The sequence below is a fragment of the Ranitomeya imitator genome, chromosome 5, assembly GCF_032444005.1.
Source record: "Ranitomeya imitator isolate aRanImi1 chromosome 5, aRanImi1.pri, whole genome shotgun sequence".
Classification (NCBI taxonomy): Eukaryota; Metazoa; Chordata; class Amphibia; order Anura; family Dendrobatidae; genus Ranitomeya; species Ranitomeya imitator.
The window spans coordinates 173,854,531-173,871,301 of record NC_091286.1 but is presented as its reverse complement, the minus strand read 5'-3'; the positions used below and the strand labels follow the sequence as shown (position 1 = coordinate 173,871,301).

The window sequence follows — 16,771 nt, the reverse complement described above, 5'->3', positions numbered from 1 at the left end:
TTTGCCACGTCCAGTCAAGAAACAACACCTCCTTCCACAGTATGATAAAGATTATGAGTTATCAGCAGCTGCTGAAATGAAAGCTACTCTAAATGAGGACCAACTTTTTGCTTTTGATGCTATCACTCAAGCTTTAGAAGACACTAATTCTACAGCAAAGTGTTTTTTCCTTGATGGTCCTGGTGGCAGCGGAAAAACGTACCTATATCATCTACTCCTACATCAGCTAAGAGGACAAGGAGACATTGTGTCACCTGCTGCCACTACTGGAATTGCCGCCAACTTGCTACAAGGTGGACGAACCATTGATTCTCTTTATGGGATTCCAATTCCTGTGAATGAAACATCTGTTTCCAGGATTAAGAATGATACCGATGCAGCAAAAGATTTGCACAGCACTAAACTTTTTATTATTGATGAGTGCACAATGCTATCCAAATATGCATTGCATGTCATTGATAGAGTTTTACGTGATGTCATGACAACAAATGTAGCTCACAAAGAAAAAACACCGTTTGGAGGTAAAGTGATTGTTTTTGGAGGCGACTTTAGACAATGTCTTCCTGTCATCCCTCATGTGACAAGAACTGATGTTGTAGAGAGCTGTATAAAATATTCACAACACTGGCAACATTTTACTCGCCTGCCACTTATTAACAACATGCGCTCCATTGATCCTCACTACAGCAGTTGGTTGCTTCAACTGGGAAATGGTGAACTATCTAATGAACATAACCTTGGAGATGATGTAATTGAAATTCCTCCAGACATGGTATGTACTGGCTCTTTAATAATTGAAATTTTTGGAGATAATCTTTGTATTGATGTGAATGACACCGAAAGTATTAATACAGTTGCATCTCATGCAATTTTATGTCCAAAAAATGAGGACGTTGAGAAAGTCAATTCCCAAGTCATGGATTTATTGACAGGTGACTATACTGAAAATATCAGTGATGATTCCATCGATCCTGATGAAGCTGATGACCTCGATCAATACCCACTTGAGTTTTTGAATTCACTAACACCAACTGGTATGCCTTCACATCGGCTGAAACTTAAAATTGGCACCATTGTCATGTTATTACGTAATGTGAACACGAACAAAGGTCTCTGCAATGGTACGCGGCTCATTGTCACTGCCTTACATGCCAATATCATACTGGCTAAAGTAATTAGTGGGTCAGCAGCAGGAAATGTGGTATTCATTCCACGAATTGATTTGTGTCCATCAGAGACTGGATTACCTTTTAAATTAAGACGGAGACAATTTCCCATCAAGCCCGCATTTGCAATGACCATAAATAAATCTCAAGGCCAGACCCTCCATCGAGTTGGCATTTATCTACCAGAACCTGCTTTTGCCCATGGTCAATTGTATGTTGCTTTTTCCAGGGTGAAGCAATGTTGCAATGTGAGGGTTAAAGTGGTTAATACACCACTTCAAGGACAATTATTGGCTGATAGTACTAAAGTCTTCACACGTAATATTGTGTACAAAAATATTTTAGTTTAAACTTACTTTTCTTTTTTTTCATTATTCAGTTTTTCTAATAACATAGACAGCAATAGGCAAATTCTATGTGTAGAGATAAGGAAAAAAAAATAAATAAAAAAAAATTAGTGTAGCCATAGACATATAGATTTTAAGTACTTATGTAGGAAATACGTATATAACATACGTACTCATTAGCATATAGGGTTAATAACTCTATATCATATCTACATAAATTTAGAAATATGATATATCAATACATATTTTTATAGGTAAGTAGAACACACATTAAGTACAAGATGTAAGATGTGTATCCTTTAAATGCCTGTATTTGGTGATAGGAACCTGTATTTGAAGCTCCAGCAGTATAGCTGCTGAGAGATTTCATTTTGTTTTTAAAAAGGGTGAGGTTTTTGTGAACAGGTAAGAGACGGGTGGGATGGCTGTTCACACACATCTCTATCTTCAGGTGTGTTCTGTACATAGAAATAGATATATAGATAGGTACATTTTTAGATAGATAGGGAAAGAATAGAGATTTTGCTTTCACATCAACATTTTTCTGCTATTTGGAGAATTTATGGTGGAAAAAAGGCTATTTCTGCACTTCCTGCCTAAGGGCTGACCCACGCCACTCTTGCTGTAAGTTGCATGCAATGTATACGGAATTTGTACTTCACTTGCGGCAGGTGCGGCACATGTGGTTTCTGCTGTTTTCGCCACAAAATCTCCACTTACCAGTGTTTTTGTTGTGGCTGCATTTAATGCAATTGCCGAAGCCGCGTTTGCTGCATTTACTGCAAGTTAACTCCAAGCTTCATCTACATTGCATGGCACTTGCTGAAAGTGTGTTGTAGGTCAGTTCTTTGGTGCCAAGTGTGGAAGTTGTATTGTTTTTAACATTACTTCTGCAAATATCAGAAACATGCAGATGTGAAAGAGGTCTGAGTATTAAGAAATAGGAATCAGTTAGTTAGGACCCATCAGTTCAAAGGCTACCGTGATGTGGTTGATGGGCATGCTTATATTAGCCCATCGGTGTACTATGAACGTTGATTTCTTAAATTTTACACTTCTGTAAAAATAAACACAAAAAATTTGGGTACACAAAAAGGCTTTTATTTCTGTTGTACCTATTAGAATTATTTAAAATGAAGGCTTAGCTAAGCCCAAGAGATGATTAAAAACGTTTCATACCAACCCATCAGATGTAAAATTACTGTGAAAATACCTGATGGGCACACAAGTATGCGCCAGTATGGGTACTAAGAGCCTTTCCACATAATAATGAAATATTTTAAAATGTCATAGAACATACCAATATACATAGTTATTGATACATATTATTTATTATTTACATTATTGTTCTTAAGCAAAGAACCGTTGTTGTGGCATTTGCCACAACACGCAAAGTTGTCGTCTGATGTCTTTCATCCCTCCCCTCATAAGCATGTTCATGGATCCTGTGTAACTGTACCTTAAATAACAAGAATTGTCAAGAGCTGGTGAGTGCAGCCATTTTTTGTTCTTTCTTACTATTATTTATTAATTGTATTATTCTTACATTTGAATAAATAAAGTATATATGGATTCTAGACTCCCGATTCTTTAGAATCGGGCTGCCATCTAGTAGAACATAAATGACTCCCAATACAAAGTTGGAGTATAGGGAGCTCCAACCAACATGTAGCAAGTCACCTCCAATAGTATGAGAACATACTCAAACATGAAACGTCCCAAATCTTGAGCACCCACAATTCTCCTCTATATAAGAGCCTAGCACACAGAGGGGATCAAACTTCAGTGTATTGCTAAATTCCACAATGGTCAATATACAGAATAGAGCCACCATACCAAGAAAAATGAATGGTCAAAAATAAACATTCCTTATTCTTGGATGGGTATTCACCATACACATAGTGGGAAGCAATTGATCACACAGGAGTACCAGAATACCCCAAAAAGGCGAACCGACATTTTTATATATAAACATAAATACCCTTTATTGATCATACTGAAGAGGTCAGTCACTGGGGCTTATAGTCTTTCATGACCGGGATTCACATTTCCATATGAACCACAATCACATTAAGAAAATTTCCCCTGTGGTACTCGATATGGTAAACCCATATACCAAAGAATACAATATTTCTGATTCAGGATTTGATTCTCATAGACCCACAAATGGCAAGAGGCCTATGAAGGATTAAATTTTAAACTGTTCACATAGACAACACTAATGGAAGTTTATAGATTTGTAAGCAAAAAGCTAGCTAATACCTCATACTATACACATCATAACAAATCCATATGGCTAGACGTTAATGATCAAAACGCAACCCCCTATGATGTATAGGTACCACCGACAGGCTTTAAAGGCGCTTCAAAAAACAAAAGTCAAACTGTTGTCAATAACTCCGGAGATAGTACCGTGACAAGTGACTAGTCACCAGAGACTGAGATCACATGGAACAACCTAGAGGAAGTACAGATACAATAACCAAATTACAGATGACTAAAAAGTTGTTCAGCTATGGCCAGTAGTCAAAAAGCATTAGTCCCTTAGGATTGCTTGTAAAATCCTGTGAACAAAAGGTCTTCGTTGAGACCAGATGGAGTTTGACCGTTCAAGTTGAAGATCCATTTTGATTCGCGTCTTAATAGTTCCAAAGTGATGTCTCCACCTCTGATATCAGATTGGACCCTCTCCAGGCCCATAATCCGTGTTCCTTTATATTGAGAGTTATGTACAGAGAAGAAGTGTGAGGCCACAGAGGACAAAGTTTTGCCTCTCTCCAAGTCTTTTTTGGCTGTAGTGATATTTGAGAAATGTTGTTGTGTCCTCCTTCTCAACTCCTGTGTCGTCTGACCAACATAGATCTTCGGACACGGGCAGACCAAGGCGTAGATCAAGTTCCGGGATTTACAATTGAAGTAAGTTCTAGCCGTCATCTGTAACATAGAAGAGACTGGGGTCACTGTCACATCATCAATAATGTAAGGGCAGATGTTACAATTGCCACATGGGAATGTCCCAACCAGTCTGGTCCCTCTATTAAGCCGAGTTGTCTGGCGCTTAAAATGGCTGTGGCTTAGGCAGTCCCTAAGATTCTTGGACCTTCTGGCAACCAAATTTGGTTGTACAGAGATATGTGGTTTGGGCTCACTGCGCAGGATCCCCCAATATTTGGAGAGTATCCCCCGAATCTCCTGCCACTGATTGTTATACGTTGTGATCACTCACAAAGGTTTTGGGGGTCCCTTCATGCGTGGTTGTAATAGTTCCCTTCTATCCATATCTCTTTCTGCAGTGAAAGCCTTTGCAATTACCTGTTTCGGGTAGCCTCTGTCTTTGAAACGATGGGTCAGGTCCTGTGAATGCACACGGAAATCCTCTTGGGTGCTACAATTTCGTTTAATACGGTAGAATTGGCCTTTTGGGATCCCTTTCTTTAGATGCTGTGGGTGGAAACTGGAGAATTGTAAGAGACTATTGGTGGCCGTAGGCTTGCGATATAGAGTTGTATGCACGCACCCGTCTCTGGAGAAGAGTTTGAGATCCAGAAATTCCACTTCCTGCTGTGAAAGATGTGAGGTCAACCGTATATTCCATGGATTTTGATTGAGAGAGGTGATGAATCGATGACAATCTTCCAGGGTGCCTGTCCAGAGAAATAGGATATCATCTATATAGCGATACCATTTGATGACATGCATAGAAAACTCCTCCAGACACTACACCCTGGTCGACTCCCACCACCCTAAAAACAAATTTGCATACGAGGGTGCACAACGTGCACCCATCGCGGTACCTCTAGCTTGTCTATAAAAGACCCGGTCAAACACAAAGTAATTTTTGTCAAGTACGAATGACAGTAAATCAAGTAAAAAGGTATCATGTTGTCTGTCACCTGTCGTATTTTGATCCAAAAAATATGCAACTGCTTGTAGCCCCAGATCGTGCCGTATACAGGTATATAAGGACTCAACGTCCAATGTAACAAAAAGCACATCCGCTGGAACCCTCAAGTCTTGTAGATGTTGAATCAAGGATGTAGAATCCTTAACAAAGGAATTCAAAGACATGACAAGAGGCTGTAAAAAAAGTCAATGTAAGAACACGGGCGCTCCAAAAGGCCCCCAATCCCAGATACAATTGGTCTACCTGGTGGTGTCTGTACGGATTTGTGGATTTTCGGGATCAAATAAAAAGTCGGTACTCTTGGATGATGATTGGTCATGAAGTCCCTTTCTCGTTTATTTATGATGTTACCAATAAATGCCGAATCTAATAAACGATCCAACTTGGCCCTGAATATGTCTGAGGGATCCGAAGGAAGAACCTGATAACAATCAGAATTAGACAGCTGACGCTTTACTTCCTCCAGGTATAATTCTGTGGGCCAAATAACTAGGTTACCACCTTTATCAGCCTCCCGAATGATAAAATCCCTGTTTTTGCCAAGATTGATAATGGCCTTCTCCTCAGCCTTACTGAGATTCCTCCCCTTATTATGATCTAATTTAAGGGAGTGTATCTCATCACAAACTGCATTGAAAAAAGTGTGAATGGCTGGAAACAGAGATAAGGAGGTTGTAGCCTGTGAGGGCAACCTACCCGGGAATTTTTTCCTTGACTGTCCTCTATCTCCCTCCTCCAAAAGGTCCAATATATCTCTAAACACTTGTCGTTCCTCCAAGGGTAGGTCATCCACCATGGATGGTTGATGATATAGATGTTTAAACGCCAACTGTCTGCAGAAGAGGTAGACATCCTTAATTACAGTGAATTTATCCATAGTATTCATAGGGCAAAAGGAGAGACCCCTCTCTAGTACCGAAATTTCTACCGCAGAGAGTGTGTAGGAAGACAGGTTGATGACAGAAAGCTTACCAGAACGTGCAGAGCCAATCGGCGTGATGGAAGAGCCTAGTACTTCCTGTTCTGTCGTGTCTCCCGTCTGTGTTTGGGAGACCAGATCCTGTAATTCTTGTTCCGTTTCCTTTTTACAGTATCTCCTCCTTCTGCCCCTCCGATTGCGCCTTCGGTTTCGCTTTGTTCGGACGATAAAAAATCGCTTGATGTTAGTTCAGGTGCCAAATCCCTGTCTGCTGGTACACTAGCACTGGTCCCCCTTGTATTGCCTCTATGTGACCACCTCTATGCACGACCGTTTTTAAAGTCCAACTGGTCTCTTCTGAATTTGTGTCTTTTTCCTCCAATAACCTCCTTTTCAAATTTCTCCACAATATTTTTGAGCTGATCTTGGAATGGCTCAACCAAAGTCTTTTTATCAAATTTCTCTAGCTTGATTTCAATAGTCTTAATCTTTTCTCTAATATCGGACAATAGAACTCGATCATGTTCAATGAGTAAATCTATAAGAATGCTAGAGCATTTTAATAAACCATTTTCCCACGTCTTTTGAAAATCAATATCCGCTTCCCATGCCGGGAAGATTTGAACCCTCAATCCTCTGGGTACCAGACCCACCTTTTTATACTCCTCCAGAGTCTTTATGTTCCACCAAATTCTGGTTAAAGATTTATGTAAACCAATTAATTCTTTAGACAATATATGGAAATCCGAATCATCGGAGCCACCAGTGGTCAAAGTAGAAGGGACATCCCCAAAAATATTGCCCACCTGGCTATTCCATGCCGCTTCCCTAGCCGCCAGATCCATGTCACAATATAATACTGATATGGAGGAACGACAAGTGTTTAGAGATCTATTGGACCTTTTGGAGGAGGGAGATAGAGGACAGTCAAGGAAAAAATTCCCAGGTAGGTTGCCCTCACAGGCTACACCCTCCTTATCTCTGTTTCCAGCCATTCACACTTTTTTCAATGCAGTTTGTGATGAGATACACTCCCTTAAATTAGATCATAATAAGGGGAGGAATCTCAGTAAGGCTGAGGAGAAGGCCATTATCAATCTTGGCAAAAACAGGGATTTTATCATTCGGGAAGCTGATAAAGGTGGTAACCTAGTTATTTGGCCCACAGAATTATACCTGGAGGAAGTAAAGCGTCAGCTGTCTAATTCTGATTGTTATCAGGTTCTTCCTTCGGATCCCTCAGACATATTCAGGGCCAAGTTGGATCGTTTATTAGATTCGGCATTTATTGGTAACATCATAAATAAACGAGAAAGGGACTTCATGACCAATCATCATCCAAGAGTACCGACTTTTTATTTGATCCCGAAAATCCACAAATCCGTACAGACACCACCAGGTAGACCAATTGTATCTGGGATTGGGGGCCTTTTGGAGCGCCCGTGTTCTTACATTGACTTTTTTTACAGCCTCTTGTCATGTCTTTGAATTCCTTTGTTAAGGATTCTACATCCTTGATTCAACATCTACAAGACTTGAGGGTTCCAGCGGATGTGCTTTTTGTTACATTGGACGTTGAGTCCTTATATACCTGTATACGGCACGATCTGGGGCTACAAGCAGTTGCATATTTTTTGGATCAAAATACGACAGGTGACAGACAACATGATACCTTTTTACTTGATTTACTGTCATTCGTACTTGACAAAAATTACTTTGTGTTTGACCGGGTCTTTTATAGACAAGCTAGAGGTACCGCGATGGGTGCACGTTGTGCACCCTCGTATGCAAATTTGTTTTTAGGGTGGTGGGAGTCGACCAGGGTGTAGTGTCTGGAGGAGTTTTCTATGCATGTCATCAAATGGTATCGCTATATAGATGATATCCTATTTCTCTGGACAGGCACCCTGGAAGATTGTCATCGATTCATCACATCTCTCAATCAAAATCCATGGAATATACGGTTGACCTCACATCTTTCACAGCAGGAAGTGGAATTTCTGGATCTCAAACTCTTCTCCAGAGACGGGTGCGTGCATACAACTCTATATCGCAAGCCTACGGCCACCAATAGTCTCTTACAATTCTCCAGTTTCCACCCACAGCATCTAAAGAAAGGGATCCCAAAAGGCCAATTCTACCGTATTAAACGAAATTGTAGCACCCAAGAGGATTTCTGTGTGCATTCACAGGACCTGACCCATCGTTTCAAAGACAGAGGCTACCCGAAACAGGTAATTGCAAAGGCTTTCACTGCAGCAAGAGATATGGATAGAAGGGAACTATTACAACCACGCATGAAGGGACCCCCAAAACCTTTGTGAGTGATCACAACGTATAACAATCAGTGGCAGGAGATTCGGGGGATACTCTCCAAATATTGGGGGATCCTGCGCAGTGAGCCCAAACCACATATCTCTGTACAACCAAATTTGGTTGCCAGAAGGTCCAAGAATCTTAGGGACTGCCTAAGCCACAGCCATTTTAAGCGCCAGACAACTCGGCTTAATAGAGGGACCAGACTGGTTGGGACATTCCCATGTGGCAATTGTAACATCTGCCCTTACATTATTGATGATGTGACAGTGACCCCAGTCTCTTCTATGTTACAGATGACGGCTAGAACTTACTTCAATTGTAAATCCCGGAACTTGATCTACGCCTTGGTCTGCCCGTGTCCGAAGATCTATGTTGGTCAGACGACACAGGAGTTGAGAAGGAGGACACAACAACATTTCTCAAATATCACTACAGCCAAAAAAGACTTGGAGAGAGGCAAAACTTTGTCCTCTGTGGCCTCACACTTCTTCTCTGTACATAACTCTCAATATAAAGGAACACGGATTATGGGCCTGGAGAGGGTCCAATCTGATATCAGAGGTGGAGACATCACTTTGGAACTATTAAGACGCGAATCAAAATGGATCTTCAACTTGAACTGTCAAACTCCATCTGGTCTCAACGAAGACCTTTTGTTCACAGGATTTTACAAGCAATCCTGAGGGACTAATGCTTTTTGACTACTGGCCATAGCTGAACAACTTTTTAGTCATCTGTTATTTGGTTATTGTATCTGTACTTCCTCTAGGTTGTTCCATGTGATCTCAGTCTCTGGTGCCTGTCGGTGGTACCTATACATCATAGGGGGTTGCGTTTTGATCATTAACGTCTAGCCATATGGATTTGTTATGATGTGTATAGTATGAGGTATTAGCTAGCTTTTTGCTTACAAATCTATAAACTTCCATTAGTGTTGTCTATGTGAACAGTTTAAAATTTAATCCTTCATAGGCCTCTTGCCATTTGTGGGTCTATGAGAATCAAATCCTGAATCAGAAATATTGTATTCTTTGGTATATGGGTTTATCATATTGAGTACCACAGGGGAAATTTTCTTAATGTGATTGTGGTTCATATGGAAATGTGAATCCCGGTCATGAAAGACTATAAGCCCCAGTGACTGACCTCTTCAGTATGATCAATAAAGGGTATTTATGTTTATATATAAAAATGTTGGTTCGCCTTTTTGGGGTATTCTGGTACTACTGTGTGATCAATTGCTTCCCACTATGTGTATGGTGAATACCCATCCAAGAATAAGGAATGTTTATTTTTGACCATTCATTTTTCTTGGTATGGTGGCTCTATTCTGTATATTGACCATTGTGGAATTTAGCAATACACTGAAGTTTGATCCCCTCTGTGTGCTAGGCTCTTATATAGAGGAGAATTGTGGGTGCTCAAGATTTGGGACGTTTCATGTTCGAGTATGTTCTCATACTATTGGAGGTGACTTGCTACATGTTGGTTGGAGCTCCCTATACTCCAGCTTTGTATTGGGAGTCATTTATGTTCTATACTTGGTTTCCTATCCCTAACGATATACACAGCATTTGACCTTAGGGTGTACACATTGTCTATTTCTCTAATTCCCTGTTGAGCATAATAAAGAATTGGTATGATATTGAACTCATGTGGTGAATGAATACCTGTGCTCAATAAAATATATGGGTAAATATGCCATGGGGCACGTTGCTGCATGGTAGTTCAGATATTTGTACACCCACTGTCATCCCGCTCAATTCTGTATAGCGGTTAGATGATTCATCTGCGCTTGCAGGTGTGCTGTGAAAATGTTCTGTTATGTAGGCAATCCAGTGACACAGTGTGCCAGCAATCAGAGCACATACAGTGATCTGACAATAACCCAAAAACAATAGAACGAGCTCTGAGACGTGGAATCTCTGTAGACCGCAATACCTGAACCTATCCTAAACACAACTAAAGGCAGCTGTGGATTGCGCCTGACACTACCTATGCAACTCGGCACAGCCTGAGGAGCTGACTAGCCTGAAGAAAGAAAAACAAGCCTGACTTGCCTCAGAGAAATACCCCAAAGGAAAAGGCAGCCCCCCACATATAATGACTGTTAGCAAGATGAAAAGACAAACGTAGGGATGAAATAGATTCAGCAAAGAGAGGCCCGATATTCTAGATAGAGCGAGGATAGCAAAGAGAACTTTGCAGTCTACAAAAAACCCTAAAGCAAAAAACCACGCAAAGGGGGCAAAAAGACCCACCGTGCCGAACTAACGGCACGGCGGTACACCCTTTGCGTCTCAGAGCTTCCAGCAAAACGAAAAGACAAGCTGGACAGAAAAAGTAGCAACAAAAGCAAAAGCACTTATCTAAGCAGAGCAGCAGGCCACAGGAAAGATCCAGAAGCTCAGATCCAACACTGGAACATTGACAAGGAGCAAGGAAGACAGAATCAGGTGGAGTTAAATAACAAAGCAGCCAACGAGCTCCCCAGAACACCTGAGGGAGGAAGCTCAGAAGCTGCAGTACCACTTGTGACCACAGGAGTGAATTCAGCCACAGAATTCACAACAGTACCCCCCCTTGAGGAGGGGTCACCGAACCCTCACCCGAGCCCCCAGGCCGACCAGGATGAGCCACATGAAAGGCACGAACAAGATCTGGAGCATGGACATCAGAGGCAAAAACCCAGGAATTATCTTCCTGAGCATAACCCTTCCATTTAACCAGATACTGGAGTTTCCGTCTAGAAACACGAGAATCCAAAATCTTCTCCACAATATACTCCAATTCCCCCTCCACCAAAACCGGGGCAGGAGGCTCAACAGATGGAACCATAGGTGCCACGTATCTCCGCAACAACGACCTATGGAATACATTATGTATGGAAAAGGAGTCTGGGAGGGTCAGACGAAAAGACACAGGATTGAGAATCTCAGAAATCCTATACGGACCAATAAAACGAGGTTTAAATTTAGGAGAGGAAACCTTCATAGGAATATGACGAGAAGATAACCAAACCAGATCCCCAACACGAAGTCGGGGACCCACACGGCGTCTGCGATTAGCGAAAAGTTGAGCCTTCTCCTGGGACAAGGTCAAATTGTCCACTACCTGAGTCCAGATCTGCTGCAACCTGTCCACCACAGAATCCACACCAGGACAGTCCGAAGACTCAACCTGTCCTGAAGAGAAACGAGGATGGAACCCAGAATTGCAGAAAAATGGAGAGACCAAGGTAGCCGAGCTGGCCCGAATATTAAGGGCGAACTCAGCCAACGGCAAAAAGGACACCCAATCATCCTGGTCTGCAGAAACAAAACATCTCAGATATGTTTCCAAGGTCTTTTTGGTTCGTTCGGTCTGGCCATTAGTCTGAGGATGGAAAGCCGAGGAAAAAGATAGGTCAATGCCCATCCTACCACAAAAGGCTCGCCAAAACCTTGAAACAAACTGGGAACCTCTGTCAGAAACAATATTCTCAGGAATGCCATGCAAACGAACCACATGCTGGAAGAACAAAGGCACCAAATCAGAGGAGGAAGGCAATTTAACCAAGGGCACCAGATGGACCATTTTAGAAAAGCGATCACAGACCACCCAAATGACTGACATCTTTTGAGAAACGGGAAGGTCAGAAATGAAATCCATCGAAATATGTGTCCAAGGCCTCTTTGGGACCGGCAAGGGCAAAAGCAACCCACTGGCACGTGAACAGCAAGGCTTAGCCCTAGCACAAATCCCACAGGACTGCACAAAAGTACGTACATCCCGTGACAGAGATGGCCACCAGAAGGATCTAGCCACTAACTCTCTGGTACCAAAGATTCCAAGTTGACCAGCCAACACCGAACAATGAAGTTCAGAGATAACTTTACTAGTCCACCTATCAGGGACGAACAGTTTCTCCGCCGGACAACGATCAGGTTTATTCGCCTGAAATTTTTGCAACACTCGCCGCAAATCAGGGGAGATGGCAGACACAATGACTCCTTCCTTGAGGATACTCGCCGGCTCAGATGAACCCGGAGAGTCGGGCACAAAACTCCTAGACAGAGCATCCGCCTTCACATTTTTAGAGCCCGGAAGGTACGAAATCACAAAATCGAAGCGGGCAAAAAATAACGACCAACGGGCCTGTCTAGGATTCAAGCGCTTGGCAGACTCGAGATAAGTAAGGTTCTTATGATCAGTCAATACCACCACGCGATGCTTAGCTCCTTCAAGCCAATGACGCCATTCCTCGAATGCCCACTTCATGGCCAGCAACTCTCGGTTGCCCACATCATAATTACGCTCAGCAGCCGAAAACTTCCTGGAAAAGAAAGCACATGGTTTCAACACCGAGCAACCAGAACCTCTCTGTGACAAAACCGCCCCTGCTCCAATCTCAGAAGCATCAACCTCGACCTGGAACGGAAGAGAAACATCTGGTTGACACAACACAGGGGCAGAACAAAAACGATGCTTCAACTCCTGAAAAGCTTCCACAGCAGCAGAAGACCAATTAACCAAATCAGCACCCTTCTTGGTCAAATCGGTCAATGGTTTGGCAATGCTAGAAAAATTACAGATGAAGCGACGATAAAAATTAGCAAAGCCCAGGAATTTTTGCAGACTTTTCAGAGATGTCGGCTGAGTCCAATCCTGGATGGCTTGGACCTTAACCGGATCCATCTCGATAGTAGAAGGGGAAAAGATGAACCCCAAAAATGAAACTTTCTGCACACCGAAGAGACACTTTGATCCCTTCACAAACAAAGAATTAGCACGCAGGACCTGGAAAACCATTCTGACCTGCTTCACATGAGAGTCCCAATCATTTGAGAAGATCAAAATGTCATCCAAGTAAACAATCAGGAATTTATCCAGATACTCACGGAAGATGTCATGCATAAAAGACTGAAACACAGATGGAGCATTGGCAAGTCCGAACGGCATCACTAGATACTCAAAATGACCCTCGGGCGTATTAAATGCAGTTTTCCATTCATCTCCTTGCCTGATTCTCACCAGATTATACGCACCACGAAGATCTATCTTAGTGAACCAACTAGCCCCCTTAATCCGAGCAAACAAGTCAGATAACAATGGCAAGGGATACTGAAATTTCACAGTGATCTTATTAAGAAGGCGGTAATCAATACACGGTCTCAGCGAACCATCCTTCTTGGCTACAAAAAAGAACCCTGCTCCCAGTGGTGATGACGATGGGCGAATATGTCCGTTCTCCAGGGATTCCTTCACATAACTGCGCATAGCGGCGTGTTCAGGCACGGATAAATTAAATAATCGACCTTTAGGGAATTTACTACCAGGAATCAAATTGATAGCACAATCACAATCCCTATGCGGAGGTAGGGCATCGGACTTGGGCTCTTCAAATACATCCTGATAATCAGACAAGAACTCTGGGACCTCAGAAAGAGTGGATGAGGAAATAGACAAAAATGGAACATCACCATGTACCCCCTGACAACCCCAGCTGGATACCGACATAGAGTTCCAATCCAATAATGGATTATGGGTTTGCAGCCATGGCAACCCCAACACGACCACATCATGCAGATTATGTAGCACCAGAAAGCGAATAACTTCCTGATGTGCAGGAGCCATGCACATGGTCAGCTGGGTCCAGTACTGAGGTTTATTCTTGGCCAAAGGTGTAGCATCAATTCCTCTCAACGGAATAGGACACCGCAAAGGCTCCAAGAAAAACCCACAACGTTTAGCATAATCCAAATCCATCAGATTCAGGGCAGCGCCTGAATCCACAAACGCCATGACAGAATACGATGACAAAGAGCATATCAAGGTAATGGACAAAAGGAATTTGGATTGTACAGTACCAATGACGGCAGACCTATCGAACCGCTTAGTGCGCTTAGGACAATCAGAAATAGCATGAGTGGAATCACCACAGTAGAAACACAGACCATTCAGACGTCTGTGTTCTTGCCGTTCAACTCTGGTCATAGTCCTATCGCACTGCATAGGCTCAGGTTTAATCTTAGACAATACCGCCAAATGGTGCACAGATTTACGCTCGCGCAAGCGTCGACCGATCTGAATGGCCAAAGACATAGACTCATTCAAACCAGCAGGCATAGGAAAACCCACCATGACATCCTTAAGAGCCTCAGAGAGACCCTTTCTGAACAAAGCTGCCAGCGCAGATTCATTCCACAGAGTGAGTACTGACCACTTCCTAAATTTCTGACAATATACTTCTATATCATCCTGACCCTGGCACAAAGCCAGCAAATTTTTCTCAGCCTGATCCACTGAATTAGGCTCATCGTAAAGTAATCCGAGCGCCAGGAAAAACGCATTGACATTACTCAATGCAGGGTCTCCTGGCGCAAGAGAAAATGCCCAGTCCTGAGGGTCGCCGCGCAAAAAAGAAATAATAATCAAAACCTGTTGAATAGGATTACCAGAAGAATGAGGTTTCAAGGCCAGAAATAGCTTACAATTATTTTTGAAATTAAGAAACTTAGTTCTATCACCAAAAAACAAATCAGGAATAGGAATTCTTGGTTCTAACATAGATTTCTGATCAATAGTATCTTGAATCCTTTGTACATGTGTAACGAGATTATCCATTGAAGAGCACAGACCCTGAATATCCATGTCCACACCTGTGTCCTGAAACACCCAAATGTCTAGGGGAAAAAAAAGACTGAACACAGAGCTGAGGAAAAAAAATGATGTCAGAACTTCTTTTTTCCCTCTATTGAGAATCATTAGGTTGGCTCCTTGTACTGTTATGTAGGCAATCCAGTGACACAGTGTGCCAGCAATCAGAGCACATACAGTGATCTGACAATAACCCAAAAACAATAGAACGAGCTCTGAGACGTGGAATCTCTGTAGACCGCAATACCTGAACCTATCCTAAACACAACTAAAGGCAGCTGTGGATTGCGCCTGACACTACCTATGCAACTCGGCACAGCCTGAGGAGCTGACTAGCCTGAAGAAAGAAAAACAAGCCTGACTTGCCTCAGAGAAATACCCCAAAGGAAAAGGCAGCCCCCCACATATAATGACTGTTAGCAAGATCAAAAGACAAACGTAGGGATGAAATAGATTCAGCAAAGAGAGGCCCGATATTCTAGATAGAGCGAGGATAGCAAAGAGAACTTTGCAGTCTACAAAAAACCCTAAAGCAAAAAACCACGCAAAGGGGGCAAAAAGACCCACCGTGCCGAACTAACGGCACGGCGGTACACCCTTTGCGTCTCAGAGCTTCCAGCAAAACGAAAAGACAAGCTGGACAGAAAAAGTAGCAACAAAAGCAAAAGCACTTATCTAAGCAGAGCAGCAGGCCACAGGAAAGATCCAGAAGCTCAGATCCAACACTGGAACATTGACAAGGAGCAAGGAAGACAGAATCAGGTGGAGTTAAATAACAAAGCAGCCAACGAGCTCCCCAGAACACCTGAGGGAGGAAGCTCAGAAGCTGCAGTACCACTTGTGACCACAGGAGTGAATTCAGCCACAGAATTCACAACAATGTTCATTCATATGAAGTGCCCATGTGCTTAAAATTCCCAGTATGTGTGCGCGGGTGGTCACGTGGACATGGTGTGTTCACAATTAGTTTATCTTAACCACAAATATGGCGAGTGGTCTAGGTATGATATCCTGGCCGGGACGTAGCGCAGTGGGAAAACCCTCATGCGCTCATGCACTCATTAATACTCCGCTTAACACTGGCACATGGTGTAGCGGATAGAATATCAGCCTGCAGTCCTTATGTGGTAGTGAGGACACATATGCATGTGAAATATTTAGTGGACTTGTGGGTTTAAAATATGAGGTGCCTGTGAGCACAGATATTTGTATATTTGTATATATTTTTGTATTTATACGGCATTGCCGACTGGCATTGTGCTTGCATTCCCTTCTTGAATCGGTCCTGACAAGGTCGAGTTCTAGTGGAATTGTGCTACACGCTCATGGTAACTTAGCCAGGACTCAGCACAGTTGTGTGCGAGCGGTAATGTAGATGAGACAAGCGTCGGTGTCCCTATAACAACCTGGCTCAAATTATGATGTCATTAAGTGGGCGGTGTGTTGCTAGACGCCCATAGCATCCCGGCCAGGACGC

At 42.6% G+C, this 16,771-nt stretch overlaps 1 long non-coding RNA gene across 1 annotated transcript in view; it reads right to left on the bottom strand.

Moving 5' to 3' along the window:
• The window catches only part of LOC138681653 (uncharacterized), a 172,457-nt gene extending 170,876 nt beyond the window's left edge, over positions 1 to 1,581 (bottom strand). Inside the window, exon 1 of the long non-coding RNA XR_011321951.1 lies at positions 1,523 to 1,581. This is a non-coding gene — a long non-coding RNA (uncharacterized lncRNA). The remainder of the gene's footprint in view (positions 1 to 1,522) is intronic.
• Between the last annotated feature and the right edge of the window lie 15,190 nt (positions 1,582 to 16,771).